Genomic DNA, 16644 nt, shown 5'->3' with positions numbered 1-16644 from the left:
GGTTCAATTGGGCAAATAGAAGGAAGCAAACAAATCTACAACTATAACTGTCAACACGCACGCCCAGAAATGGGGAGAAAGATCAAAGGCAGATTATAGCTACCCACGAGAGACACCGAGAAGATTCACATTGGGACAGCAAGATCAAGGCACCCAGAAGACCTTTTCAGGACTTCCAACCATATCTGGAAGGAAATCAAAGGCTGAATCCTTGGCTATTGCATTTCAAAATAAATAAAGACTCCTCTACTTCCTTCACAAAAGATCAGCCAAGCTAAATTTATGCTCTAGAATATTACCCTGGGAGCTGTCCCTGGAAGGAATAATTTTAACCCTAATACTTCTCTTTGTTTTGAATCCAAGTCTTCTGACATTGCCCACACAGCCATTAGCAGACAAATTAGAAAATCATCCGATCAAAAAATATTTACTGAGCAAAATGATGCAAGGTGCCATACCAGGGGAAGTGCCAGTCCCCAGAAATAATTCAGACACCTATCTGCAATTAGTATTTACCTACTCTATTACTAGGTCCATATTTGAGGCTAGTCAACATCTTCTTTTGGAGGTCACCCTAAAAATGCCAGAAACCTTCCTGTAAGGTTAAAACAGAGTTGACACCCCCACCCCTCCTTTCCAGGGGAGAAGAGCAATTCACAGCTGAGAGCACTGGAGTTGGAAGAGGTTAAAAAATATATGACAGAGGAGAGGAAGGGAAAAGGAAATAAAATATAAGACTTGTATTCCAGGGTATGTAGATATTGAATGCTATGCAATTTAATTACCAATAGGTTTTCTTTCTTTTATCTACTTGTAACTTCTATGAACTGGTTTTGTCTTTCTGTAAATCTGTGTTAAAGATGATGAGCCCATTTCTGGACATCAAGGACACGGGGAGGAGGCACACATTGTGTGCATTTTCTAACCCACCTAGAGGGGTAGAATATAGCATTTGGAACTAGAATCTGGGCTTTTCCACTTAAAGCTCCATGGTGAAATGCATACCACTGTACTTCCATGCCACTCAGTTTTCTTATGTATTGAACCAAAGACAATATGGTTATTATTGTTGGATTAGGTATAGTTGCCAAAAATGCACCTTCTGGCTAAATGAAGTAGAAAGAATTTACCAGGTATTAACTACTTATGACATCCTAGACTGGTAGGGAGAACCAGCTGTAACCTAATTTCTACAATTCTTCACTGTTCACATCATCACCCTGGCTCTACCATGATGGTAGGAGAAGTGTAATCATCAACACAAGAAGGCTACAGATTATGGAGTTGCTACATGAAAACACTCCCTGACTCTGTAGAAACACACAGAACAAAATGAACCTTTCTCCCCTCTTTCTCCTTCAGCTAATTGTGAAGGAAAGTCTTCTACAAGCACCTCTAATTGCTACAGTCAAAATCATGTGATGCTATACCCACTGCAATGGAATCTGAGACCTTGAGATTCTGGACTTCTTCCTTACATCTTGTCTGTGAGGGCATTGCAGAAGATGCCACCTGGGTGGATATAGGAACGCCCACTGCTCCAGCTGCTGAGATCAGTGGTGGCTGACATCAGAAAGGGGCCACCTGTCCCTGGAATTTGCCATCAGATGAACACTCACTTAGGGTGAGACCCACCACTGGGTCAGAACTGCTTCCTGGTAGAATATCTCAGAAGATCTATCCCAGCTCCAGAGGTCCTGATGGCATTGATTCAATCCTGTTTTCTGACTGCCTCATGATTCAATGCTTTTCTCTGCCTACTCTTGTGACTTTCATTTCTTACTCAGCTATTGGTCTCACTGCTTCTTTCCAACATAGACATACTGCATACAGTGATTTCCCTTGGAACTGGTTGATGAGTCTGACTCAAGGCAGCTACATTAGATAGAGGAGAAATAGAGGATGAGACAGTTGATTCTCAATAGTTACCACTCATCATACCAGTACTGTCTGGTACAGATTGTGTATAAATAGCCTTAGCATCTATCACTATGCCTGATACATTGTGAACCAAAAGGTATTTACTTAATAATTGAGAACTTCTATTTTCCCTTGCAGAAATCGATTCATTCTATTCTTATAAGTTCATGAATTGGATGCCACCATTATCATCTCATAAATGAGGAGAATCAGACACACAGAAGTTGTTGCTTATGTTAGGTTTTAATCAGCCAAGCTGTGTTTTAAGCAGAACTAATTAAGTCTCACTGTAAGACTTACATTTCTTATCAACTTTTGTCTTAATATTAAATTGTCAAATCATGACCACCACCACTACCACCCACAACATTTTTTGGCATTTAAAAAATGTGATGAGCTGAGGAAAAGAATATTAAGGGAATTTTATTGAGACCTGTAGTAAGCTGAATAGTTGACCACTTAGGTGCCCCCATCCTAAACATAGGAACCTGTGAGTGATTACTTTACAGGGGCAAAGGATACTGAGATGAGAAGCTTAACTTGGATGATCCAGATGAGCCATCAGGGTTATCACAAGTGTTCTCAAAACAGAAAGAAGGAAGGTTTGGGGAGCTAACTTAGTCAGTAAAGTGTTTGTCTTGTAAACATGAAGACCTGAGTGTGATCCCAAGAATACAAGTTTAAAAAAAAAAAAGGCATATTCATGTGAAGCAGAGATGTATAGATTTGTGGGACTCACTGGGCAGTGGATCTAGTCTACTTGGGAGAGACTCTATCTCAGAAAAAGAGAGGTGAACAATGCCTGAGAGAAACAATACCCAAGGTCATCCTCTGGCACACACACAGACACAGACACACACACACGCACGAGCACATGACCCACCACTCACACATGCTCCTGAACCCACACAGACACAAACATGCACACATTAAAACAAAAAAGAGGGAGATGCTATGCAAAGAGGAGAAAGAGAGAGAGGAAAGAAGGCAATGTAAGGGCAGGATCAGAGATTGTAGCAAGACCCTTACTGGAAGCTATCAAAGGCAATATTTTAACCATGTAAAACCCTTTCTTGAGTAAATACCTTTTGTCTTAGGGAAGTAAGTTTGTGGTAATTTGCTTCAATAGCCACCACAAAGGGTCGAGCCATACAAAAATCACAGTATTTGCAGCAGCAAGTAAACACATACTGGAATAGTAGGAAGTAGAACCATCCTAGCCATCACAGGCCAACAGGAAGAGTCCAGAAAGCTCTGAACATTTGACCTTGGGTTTGGACTCCCTATCACCGCCTTCATGGGACATTTTCAAGGGAGGGAATGAGTCTCATAGACAAAATGAATATATGCTCTGCTCACACCATTGATACAAAAAGTTTCTCTTTCCAAAAGTTCATTTCTATGAGCTAGAAATTGCATATAGGGAGAGTGAATGAGCTAACTTGACATCACAAGATGCATATTAATAGTTCAGAATCACAAATTATGTGTTCTAAATAATGATGACATGGTGGTTAAAGCAGCAAGAACAAGAGTTGAACATCCCACGATTCTGAATAAGGGACAGATATGACCAGTCTAAATGCTAATGGCATTCTCACAGTGTCAGAAGGAGGAAAGAAAAGTATAGGGGCCCCATTCACATGCCACTGGCTCCATTCTGTGAAGATTATATTATATATATTTTCTCCTAAGCTGGGTGTGGTGGTGTATGCCTTTAGTCCCAGCACTTGGGAGGCTAAGGTAGGAGAATTGCTGTGAGTTTGAGGCCAGCCTGAGCTGCAGAATAAATTCCACTTTAATCTGGGCTAAAGTAAGACCTTGCCCCCCACCCCAGTACACACAAAAGAAATATCTTCTCAACTTTGACATCCACCTAAGCCTTCTTCACCCAGGTGCCAGTCTTCACGAGCACACTGTGAGACAAAGGAGACACACAGAAAGGACCCTAGTACACATCTCCTTTCTTCACTACCTGCTTATACCTGAGAAAAGAGTTAGCATGGGTTGGAGAGATGGCTTAGCGGTTAAGCGCTTGCCTGTGAAGCCTAAGGACCCCGGTTCGAGGCTCGGTTTCCCAGGTCCCACGTTAGCCAGATGCACAAGGGGGTGCACGCATCTGGAGTTTGTTTGCAGTGGCTGGAAGCCCTGGTGCGCCCATTCTCTCTCTCTCCCTCTATATGTCTTTCTCTCTGTGTCTGTCGCTCTCAAACAAATAAAAAAAAGAGTTAGCAATTGTTATGGTGAGAGGCAGGAAGAAGAGGAAATGGTAGATTTCTGAGCAATTTGAAGACACCACCTCAAGAAAATAACAAAGAAAGGGAAACCACAAATGGAAGAGTCTAGAGCAGCATTTCTCAATTCACCTAAAAGACAATTCACCTAAGCTTTCTCATCTGTCCTGATCCAATACACTTGCAAAATGCAATCAAACTCAGTGACTTATTCAAAAGAAATTGAAAGACAAGTCATATAAAATATAAGTAGGTTTTTTGGTGTATTGGATTCAAAGAACCCAAAATTACTCTTTCAAATGCTATTATAATTTTTGAAAACTTACTCTTTTGTCCTGACTTGGTCACCATTAAAAAAAAAAATCACTCTGGAATGGGAGCTGGTCCACAGAAAAGCTGTGAGTAGTGTTATAGATTGTATATTTTGTTAAAGTTGCCTAGTCCCAACATAGACACCACCATTCTCTCGTGTTAATTCGACCTCAATTTCAGAACTCGTTAGGCAGAGAGAGGTGGATCTCATGGGCTTGCTGGCTAGCTTGTCTAACTGAATAGATGAGTTCTAGGTTTAACATAAGACTCTGTCTTAAAAATACGGTGGAGGGCTGAGAAGATGACTCGGCAGTGGCCTGAGATCACCATGTTTGAGCCCCACAACTCACATAAATGGCTGGGCGTGGCCATACACATCTATAACCCCATTCTTGCAGGAAGCAGAGGCTAGAGAACCAATGGGGCTTGCAAAACTGCCAAAGCTTTGGAATCAGTGAAAAGACTGTCTCAAGCAAACAAGTGGATGAGGAATTGAGGGGAACACACAATGATTTCATCTGGTCTTCATGCAGGTACACAGGTGCTGCATCTGTAAACACACCTACTTATACTATACACACACAGCACATCACATAAAACACAAAAACACACACACACACATACACACACACACACCAAATAACTAAAGTAGAGAGCAACTAAGAAAGATATCTGACATTGACTCTGGCTTCCACAGCCATGCATACACACATGCATATACATGCACCACAAACATACACAGAGAAATAAATAAATATAATATAAAATTGCTGAAAGGCTGGAGAGTTTGCTTAGCAGTTAAGGTGATTGCCTGCAAAGCCAAAGGACCCTGGATCTATTCCCTAGTACCCATGTAAAGCCAGAGGCACAAGGTGCTGCATTTGTCTGGAGTTCATGTGCAGTGGATAGAGGCCCTAGCACAACCATATTCTTCCTCTCTCTCTCTCTCTCTCTCTCTCACACACACACACACACACACACACACAAATAAATAAAATATTTTTTAAATTACAGAAGGTAAAAATATTAACAATTTGGGCTGGAGAGATGGCTTGGTCATTAAGCGCTTGCCTGTGAAGCCTAAGGACCCCAGTTCGAGGCTCGGTTCCCCAGGTCCCACATTAGCCAGATGCACAAGGGGGCACACACGTCTGGAGTTCGTTTGCAGAGGCTGGAAGCCCTGGCGTGCCCATTCTCTCTCTCTCCCTCTATCTGTCTTTCTCTCTGTGTCTGTCGCTCTCAAATAAATAAATAAATAAATTAAAAAAAATTTTTAAAAATATTAACAATTTAACTGGAGACCAGTGGATTAACTTGGGGAAAAATAGGTGGAAATGAAATGCTCAAAAACCTCTGCACCAATAATATTTGACTCTCCAATTTTTAACAAAATACATGGTAAAAAATATTTACCTGAATGTCAGGTGCAGATTTGCTTGTAAGATTACTCCTAGAAGCCCTAACAAAGTACTGAACCCCTGATTCAGAATGTTTGCTAATTTGTTCACAAAGGAGTGACAATTTTTGTTAAGTAACTCACCTAATCTTTAGTCACAGGATATTTTAAAACTTGTGAATTCATTTAATGAAAAAACATTTGCAACCTCAAATCATTTTCTAACAAAACAACACATTCTTGTTCCCATTTTTACATAAGTTTGTAGGCTAAGTTCATTTCATTAGGGCTAATGTGTGCTAAAGCCTATTTTTTTTTAATATCTCATCTTCTTTGGATTAAAGGAGCTTGCACTATTTTCAAAGGAAACATTTTTGGGTCTGGTAGTCTTTACCACAGAAAAGTGCTTAGTAGGAAACATGTGGGATCTGCATTAGGGGAAGAGATGCAATGAGCAGCTTCAAGGAAGATCACACTGGCTCTAGAATGGCCGGAACTCATTTGGGATTCATTTAGTTCTGGCTTCCTAGGAAAACTGATCAGATGAAACTAGAAATAAGCTATGAGCACCCAGCATCTGCAGTGAGGCTGGTGCTCATGATTCAGTTGGATGGAAGGATGAATCACAGTCTCTCTCTACCTTGCTAGGATTCCTTGATAGTTAAAAGCCTATCTCCATGTTCACATTCAAACTCTGAATTCACTTATTTCTGCTGGAAAGTACATGACTGGTTTTGTTTAATCATCCCTGCCTTGTGTCAAAATAAAATTACTACATACAAATCATGTCTTCCTAACCAAGATTCTTGATTTTTCTAGGAAAGGATGAATAATGAGGGTAGTGAAAACATCTATTTTTGGAATGACAATTATATGTCAATTATTTTATAATCATCGTCTCTTTTGTTCATTAGAATTCTGCAAAGGTGGTATTAGACTTGTCATTTTATAAACAAGGAAATGGAAAGTTAAGAACAGTATATACAAGAAGATGAAAATCACACCACCAAGAAGGGATGTAGGTGGACATGAATCCAGCTCTCCCTTCCCCCAAAGTTTTGCCAGGTATGCTACCCAGTGAGCCCTCTTGGCCAAGGTGGGTTTCACAAGAATGACCTTGTCTCAGTGGCTCTAATACATGCTGAGATTTTGTAGTATTTTGGTTATATGCCTTATCTAGAAATATTCTACTGGAACACTCAAGAGCTTAGGTACAATCAAGAGGAGAGGCCTGCCAGGGAAATCCATACAGTGGATCAGATAACATCAGTACAAGAGTTTAGATAAGATCTGTTTAAGGCACTTGTTAAGCATATCTACAGTCAGCTACCTAATCTGATCCCACAGTAACAGTCTCCTGGCATCTCCACTAATTGACATAACCTCAGTATATAGCAGGTTCTCTATGTCAATTAGGTGTAGTTTCTGGACTTACCCATATGAGTTTTCTATCTCATAGCTTCCTACAAATCCTCTTCTATGGGTCAGTGGTACTGTCCCCCACCATAGAGCCCTGCAAGAGACCAACACTTCAAATATATATGTATATATAATATATATAATATATAATTATAAGTATATATAATATAGAATATATAATTATAATATATATTATATATACACATATACATATCTTTAGCCCACATATAGTCCTACTTACTACCAAATTTCAATTTCTTGTTTCCCCCTACAAAACTCAAAAGTTTACCAAATTGTATTTAGTAAGTCATTTTTATGTTTATTATTATTATTATTATTACTAACAACATATTTTGTATGGACACATCATGTGTTGGTGCCCTCTTTTCATTCACTCCTGCCTCCATTCCATTGGGGATACTCCTCAGTGGGCTTGCAGGTATTCCCCATGGGGCTGTGTTTTATGCGTTGTGAGAGTTATTAAGTCATTTTTAAGTTGCTTACTGGGGCTAGAGAGTTTGCTCAGTGGTTAAGGCATTTGTTTGCAAAGCCTAATGACCCAGATTTGATCCCCCAGTGCCCATGTAAGTGAAGATGCACAAAGTGGCCCATGAATCTGGAGTTCATTTACAGCAGCTGGAGACCCTAGTATCTTCTCTCTCTCTCTTTCTCTCCTTACAAATAAAGAAACAAATATATAATAAAGCAAATCAAAGTTTCTGAGTAGAATTAAATAAGTATACATAGTTGATACAGTTTCAACAAGAAGCAAATATTTGCTGCAATAGGTATCCTTTTGCAGAAATGATTTTCTGTGTAGATCCTAGGAACAGTGGTATGGATTCACACCCACCCCCATACACACAAATACTCCATTGCCAACTATGTCCTGCCTTAGTGATGTAGGGATAAGGCAGCCCCATATAACACATGGTAATATTTCCTATCATCGTTCTCTCTTTTATCTCCCAGTGGAAGGCCCAGAAGAGGTCCATTTTCTAGTTAAAATTTTCTCATTTAGGAAGTTTTAGGTTCTTAGTGGTGTTTGGTAAACAACATGGTATGCTGGCTTTGTTATAAGACATGACCACTTCAACTGAAGTCTTGTGAAAAATCTGCATCAAATCTGTGTTTTAGTTAATGGTCATATAAACTAGGTTTGGGGTTGGGGATAGGAATGGCCCATACGTGTAATCCCCAAGCACTTGGGAGGATGAGGCAGGAGGAGGATTGCTGCTGAGCCCAAAGCCAGCCTAGCTACACAGTGAGTTCGAGGCCATGCTGGGCTGCAGATTAAGACCCTGGTTCAACTAGGAAATAGTAATGTACAGGTATTAATAGATTATTTTATATATTTAAAACATGTTTAGTTATTTATTTGAGAGGGAGGAAGAAAGAGAGAGAGAAATGGTGCACTAGGGTCTCCATCCACAGGAACTCCAGACACATGTGCCATTATGTGCCCTTTGGGAGTACTGGGGAATCAAACCTGGCTCCTTAGGCTATGTAGGCAAGAAACTTAACTGATTATTTTTAGCAAATCTACTATAGTTGTAAAGTATGTCAAGGCCATGGTAAGCTATGTGAAGAACATACTGTAATTCTATATTTGTAACATTTCCATATCAATTGTTACTCCATTATTAAAAGGTACTTTCTCTTCATGGCTTCACTTTCTACTTCCAGTTACTTATGGTCAGCCAGTGTCTGAAAATATTAAGTGGAAAATGTCAGAAACAACAATTACAGTATGAGACAAGTATAAGAAAGTAGACATGGTTATATACTTCATTATATGATGGAAATATGAATACCACAAATAATTATTTAAGTATTTTTATAATAAGGTAGCAAACAATAATTTGAGCCCAGACATATTTTTCACTGCAAATTTCAATGAAAATAATAACAAAATTCTACAATTGTTAAATATTCCAATAATTTATTATTAATACAGGTAATGGAGCAGCTGTACATTTTATAGAAAATAGTCAATATGAATATTGACTGAATATTGCTAAGATATACCATACTTTTTAGCCCATTCTGAGTTAATTTTTTCATGTAACATAAGTTGAGTTCATTATTTTTGTTTGTAAATATAGCTTTCCCCAACGATTGGTTGAAGTTGCACTATTTTCCCTACTGTGCATCCTTTTAAAATATTTTATTCATTTGTTTATTTATTTATTACTTGTGAACAGACAGGAGCTCTTGACAATGCAAATGAACTGCAGATGCATGTGCCACCTGTGTATTGCCTTTATGTGAGTACTAAGCAATTAAACCCATGTTGTCAGGCTTTGCAAGCAAACACGTTTAATCAGTGAGCCATCTCCCTAGGTCCCTCATGTGTATTCTTGATTCCCCTGTGACTGATTCGTTAACTATACATGTGTGAATTTACTTATGAGTTTTTTATTCTGTCTTATTGGTCTGTGTATCTATTTTTATGACAGTATCAAACTGTCTTCATTGCTATAGTACTCTAGGGTATTTCCAAATAAAGAAGTTTCCTTTGCCTCCCATAGCATTCTTCTTTCTGAAAATTTATTTGTCTGTTCAGGGTATCTCATGGCTCCATATGAAATTTTAATCTTCTATTTAAAAATAAGCCATTGTTTACTCTTATTTAAATTGCACTTTCTTTTGAAATGAGCATCTTGCCATGTTTTTTAGGCTACCCTTGAACTTGAAAACATTCTGCCTTAGCCTTCCCAGAATGTAGGATCATAGGACCATTGAGATTTAATAGGCCTTACACTGAATTTGGTGGACACTATGGGTAGTTTGGACATTTTGACAATATTAAACTTTCCTGTCTTTGAAAATGTCTTTCTATTTACTCTGTCTTTTCTTTCTTTTAGTGACCTTTTTTATACTTTTCAGCATATATGTCATTCACTTTCAAGTTTATTCCAAATTATTTATTTTTTTTAATGGTATCATAAATGACATTAAAAAACTTCCCCTTAGGATTACTTTTTTTTTTACTAATTAGTTTTGTGCTCATTGAATATAGTCAATTTGGTACCATTGTTAGGCTCATCCATGTCCTACCTTTTCCTCCATGGCCTCTCCTTGCTGAGGTATATTTTTGTGTGTTGATTTTATATCTTTCATCTTTATTTTTTAGATTAAGTATGTCATCTCAGTTCCTGTATGGATTCTTTGAGTTTTCTATATTTATGATTACATCATTTGCAAATAGATAATTTTACTTTTTTCTTTCATTTATAGGATGCTTTTATTTCTTTTTCTTGTCTGATTGCTTTGGCTTGAATTAAGAGATTGAGTCAGTGATCAAAAACCTCACAACAAAGAACAGCCCAGGAACAGATGTCTTTCCTGGTGAATTCTACCAAGCATTTAAAGAAGAATTAGTACTAATCCTTCTTAAACTCTTTCAAAACATCAAAGAAGCAAAAGTATTTCCAGACTTATTTCCCAAGGCCAATATTCCCTTGATACGAAAGCCAAAAGAATCTATGAGGGAAAAAAAAAAAAAACAACAAAACATTAGACTGATATCTTTGAGAACCATAGCTGCAAAAAGAAAAAAAAAAAAAAACCTCATACACAGCATTTACTTAACAGAATTCAAAAGCACATTTAAAAGAATATAGATCATGACCAAGCCAAGTGTATCCTGGGGATGCAAAAATGGTTCAGCATACTCAAATAAATTAGTGTGATACTCCAAATCACTGCACATTTACAGAATGAATGGTAGGCAGATACATAGATAGATGATTAATTAATGAGCTTCATGATTTTCCTTCAACTGCCTCTAAATTTAGGTAAGAAGTCAATGATAAATTTGTTGCATATTGGTTTCCATTTGTGAGAAATAGAAATACAGGCATCATGAATGTAGACATGTTCCATCCTTTATTTAAAAAATTTTTGAACATATAACAGCCACGTTTGCTGTAATGGGCTACCATAAGTAAAGGCAGTTGGGTACACTGGGTTTGGAGAAGGTAGATGCAAGGATTATTGATGGAATTTGTGACTTTAGTAAACAAGCAAAATGGCAGAGTATATTTCTGCCTATTTGCAGCAAGAGAGTTCTATTGATTTGTTACCTACTCTCCAAAAGCATTATGAGAAAGAGAATTGCTCAGCCCTTTTCCATGCACTCCACAAGACCTTTTTGGAAGTTTCCAAACCTTGCTAGTTTTATTTGAGAAGCCCACAAACATATTAGGTCACTTCTCATGAAGGAGTTTTTGAAGTGCACTTTTGAAAGTAATATTCAATTCAGCAGATTAGCTCCGAGGGGATGGCACTATTTGATGTTTCTAGTTTGTCATCCCCCTATTCATTCCTCTCTTTCTCTCTCTCTCTCTCTCTCTCTCTCTCCCAAAAAAACTACATAATACATTAAACCTGTCCAGGCCAGAGGGATAGCACATTACCTCTTGCATAAACCAGAACCCAAACAACTAGTTCATCATTAAAAATGGCAACTTAATAATGAAGGCATTAGGCTAGTGCCCCAAGAATGTGACTAAAGCCAATTGTATTCAAAATTGTATAACAGGAGAATGATAACTTGATATGATCATAGCTAATGTTTTCAGACATGATTCAACCCATGTTTCTTCAGTTCTCCATCTTCATCATCACACAGAACTTTCATGTCCATAACCAGTTCATTGGGTTATATTTAAATTTTTTTCATGTCCACCTAGTAGTATTATAGACTTTAAACTAAAAATGTATAAACAAGTATTATTATAGTAAACTAGACAGAGTCAATGTTACCTCTGCTCAGCCCATGTCTGCCACACCCCTCAGAGCCACTTAGAAAGGTCTAGAGAAAACCTTCTCAACTATTTTATCTTTTAACCCCCACTATTTATTTCATGACATTTTTTGATCCAATCAGTAGAGTCTTATTTATTCCTAATGATTATAATATTATAATTTTATAATATTATAATAATTATAATTTTTCTTATGGAAAAATGTGGCATTTTTAAGGAAGAATGTAGAGCTTTAAGAAACAATAATCCCTCTTTGCAATGAAGGAGATCTGATGCTGAATTCTAAGTTTTTGTCAAATTCTAACATTCTAAAGGATTAACCTTCTGATACAGGGGTCAAAAAAATTTTCTATAAAGGAACAGAAATAAATAATTTAAGCCTTAGAAGCCACATGGTCTAAGCTAGGACTACTTTGCCCTGCCACTCTGACTGGATGAAAGCCAGACACGATGTGTGAATGAATGTGCATGACTGGGTTCTAGTCATCTTTATTTATGGACTCTGAATTTAAATTTCATGTCATTTGTATGTGTTACAAAATGTCTTTCTCTTTTGTTTGCTTCTTTTAGTCATTTAAAAAGTATACCTCAGACTTTGTCTTACCAAAACAGGAGTGAATAGGATTTGACACAATCACCAACATAGGCTGACCTGTACATATGCTAGAGTTCAAACCTTAGTACATTATAACAATGGCTGACTTACTTTGTCAAGTGTACTCTGTCCTTGTAATTTTTTGGTATAATGTTTTTAAAAAATGAGAAAAGAATGAAATGACCTTAAAAAAAAATAAGTAAGGGGCTGGAGGGATGGCTTAGCGGTTAAGCGCTTGCCTGTGAAGCCTAAGGACCCTGGTTCGAGGCTCAGGTCCCCAGGTCCCACGTTAGCCAGATGCACAAGGGGGCGCACATGTCTGGAGTTCGTTTGCAGAGGCTGGAGGCCCTGGCGCGCCCATTCTCTCTCTCTCTCCCTCTATCTGTCTTTCTCTCTGTGTCTGTCGCTCTCAAATAAATAAATAATTTTAAAAAATATATTTAAAAAATATTTTAAAAAAATAAGTAAGAAAGAACAGGAGAGAAGGAAGGGGAGAGGAAGAGAAAATTGGAGAGAGGAGGAACAGAAGAGGAGAAGAAAAGGGATAAAAAGAAAGGAAAGAAGGGAAGAAAAGAAGAAAAAGAAGAAGGGAAGGAAGAAGGAGACGGGAAGAGAAAGGGCTCAGGAAAAGAGAGACAAGACTGTGTTGCAAACTCAATGACCCTCTTTCTAGCATTTTTTGTACTCCACAATACCAGGTAGGGTGCCAATTTGTTAACCCAGGGGTAATAAAGCAGACTTTGAAGAACAGGACTCCTTGAACACTCAGGCCCCTTCAAAAGAGTCTATGCTCTTCCTGTTGCCCCAGTGCAGGTTAGCTAGCCAGCCCAATCTCAAAGGTTGTAATCTCTCAATTGCAGCTGAATGGGCAGCAGTTCACTCAAAGATTTTCTTTCTATGCCACATCCCTCTGTTCATACCAGTTCATGTCTACGCAAAGCAACCCTGCACAACTTCTCAGGACACAGGCATAACAGCAAGCTTCACACACAAACTTCTAGCCCAATCCAGGCAAAACTTTCTCACCCTCATAAGCCAAACCTCAAAGTCCGTAGTGCTTACTGTATTCTGGCCTTTCAACTCTGAACAGAATAGTCCATCAAGCTGTACTTACAGTACTGCAAGGCATCTCTTAGGCCAAGGTTTCAAACCCTTTCACATTCCTCTTGAACATCAGCCCCAAAAGGCCAAAACCACACAGTCAGGTATATAGCAGCAATCCCACTCCTCAGTACCACTCTACTGTTGCAGTCAGGTTCTCATTGCTAGTAGAAATCACCCAACCAAGAACAGCTTCTGCGAAAAAGAGATTTATTTTGGCTTTCAGGCTCAAGGGGAAGCTCCACGATGTCAGGGAAAATGATAGCATGAGCAGAGGGTGGACATCACCCCCTGGCCCACGTAAGATGGACAATTGCAACAGGAGAGTGTGACGAACACTAGCTATAACACCCATAAGCCCACCTCCAACAATACACTCCCTCCAGGAGGCATTAATTCCCAAACCTTCATCAGCTGGGAACCTATCACTCAGAACACCTAAGTTTATGGGGAACACCTGAATCAAACCAGCACAGATGGTTTCACAGTTAAAGCATTTGCCCACAAAGCCAAATGACCCATGTTTGATTCCCCAGTGCCTACATAAAGCCAGGTTCACAAGGTGGCACATGCATGTGGAGTTCATTTACAGTGGCTAGAGGCCCTGGTGCACCTTCTCATTCTCTCTCTTTCTCAAATACATAAATAAAATTAAATACTGTTAAAATATATTAACAAAAAAAACCCCAAAAGTCATTTCATCATAAATTTGTCTTAGCTTGGCTCACTAGTCATGCTTTTTTATAGTTACATATGATTCTTGTATCCCTTCTGCTACAGCCTTTTCATTCACTGTTCTAGGAACCCTCCATGTTACATATTTGGCCCACTTGAGGCTCTGTCACTGAGAACTACTATCATTCAGCAAAGTGAAGTGACTTGAAGGGATTTGGTAGGACACGACATCTTGCTTGGGAAGTCAGATCTGCTGACTTCTAGCTAAACCTCAGGTAAGAAAAGGAATATTCAGACAGGTTTCTTATGGTTAAAGTGGGTTGGTTAATAATTGTCAATACATGTCACCTGTCCATGCTAGAGTGCGCCTTCTGAGTTTTAGCTCTACTAATTCCTCATTCATAAATTTGTAGTCGAATTGTGAATGTGTGAATTACATATTTAAAAGAATAAGATAAACATTATTGCCGTGCTAAGGGTACACGTGAAAGTATAATGTTCTAGAACTGATGGTCCATGGGGTAAAGTTTTTCAATGTAAATATGACGACCGAGTTTGGATTCCTAACACCCACATGAAATCCAGGCACAGCAGTGCCTGCTCACAATCTCAGTACCGGGGAAGTAGACACAGAAGGATCCTTAGGGCTTACTGGCTAGCAAACCAAACAGTATCAGTGAGCTCCTGGTTCAGTGAGACTCTCTGTCTCAGAAAATAAGATGGAAAGTGATTGAGGAAGATACCTGACATTGACCTCTGGCCTCCACATGCACAATGTACCCACCAACACCTGTGCATCCACTTACACATAAGCATGCACACACATACACACGCAAAAAAAAATTGACTATTCTAAAACAAGTCAACAGTCACAGAATTATTGTATACAATAAGAATAGTATTTTTCAGGTTATCTGCTACTAAGCTAGCTGATAAGCATGCAAAACTCCTGTTTCTTGAAGAATTACAGTTACTCGTGGTGTTTCCAGAGTAAATTACTTGAAGACATATTGGTGAGGCATTTTTGACAACACAGCAGAGGAGAGAGGGAATATCAATTTTTGCCAAGTGCTTTGGATTTTTATCAAAATTGGCAAGTAATTCTTATTTGAACAGAAAGAAGAAATAACATCAAGTAAACTTGTGGGTTTCAAAAGAGAGAATAAGAGCAAAGACAATCTTGTTCCTATTCCTGGAAGCTTAATAACTAATTTGGCTCTTGGTGAATATTAGAAAAAAGTGCTTGTTAAACACAAGGTAGCTCACATCTGTGAGTCATAGGAAGTTCTGTAGTACAGGGAAATTATATCATGTAATTTTATGATCTACTGGGCAGTAATGTTATTGAATAAAGACACAGATGTATGCTTTGCCACACAGAGAAAAGTTTTCAAGTGTTCCTTCCTATCATAACTTTGGTCAGTTTTTAGATTTTAGTTTTGGCTTGTTTCTCCTTTGCTTCTATGGCAAATTTAACTTTTATAGAATAAAAAAATAAACTCTGTGGAAAAGCCACTTTACTTCACTCCTCTAAATGTGTAGTCCCTTCCCAGATCCCCGCAAACCTTGCCAGTGGAGCAAATCAATTAAGGATAGGGATATTTTCACAACTTGGAAAACATCCTGGATATAGGTACTACAGTTCAAACAAATGGAGGAAGAAAGCAACATCTTTACTACAGTCATAAAACCAAGTAAAACACTCACTTTAAAAACATCTATTATCTACTGGTCCTACTTCTTTAGAATAGAGAATCTATTCCTCAGAGAACATGGATGTATTTTCTCAACATTGTTTCATAACATCAAAGTGAACAAAACCATGAATAATTAAACATATATGACCAATATTTCCAGTCTTACCCATGACATGCAAAAAGCATGTCCCTATGACAGGATGGGAAAAGATGAATAAGCTGAAATAATGACTTTTTTAAGATATATTCATGGCAAACTTGTACTGCAAATGTAGAAGATATAGGCAACTTCTGACAAGGACAGCTAACATCAGCTTATCCTGAGCAGAAGCCTTCAAGTGCAGTAAACTGGCAAGTACACTCAGCTGGCAAGTGGGAGAAAGAATTCCTGGAGACTGAGTGGGGACTGATACGAAGAAGAGAAACTCCTAGGGGTGGGGGGAGCTCATAATCTTACAGGGTGCCACAATTTCCTGGGCTGTATTTTCAGGAAACGGACAAACTTCTTACTGGGAATATTCAA

This window comes from Jaculus jaculus, chromosome 12, assembly GCF_020740685.1.
Source record: "Jaculus jaculus isolate mJacJac1 chromosome 12, mJacJac1.mat.Y.cur, whole genome shotgun sequence".
In the NCBI taxonomy this organism is placed as follows: domain Eukaryota; kingdom Metazoa; phylum Chordata; class Mammalia; order Rodentia; family Dipodidae; genus Jaculus; species Jaculus jaculus.
This window is presented reverse-complemented; position numbering follows the sequence as displayed.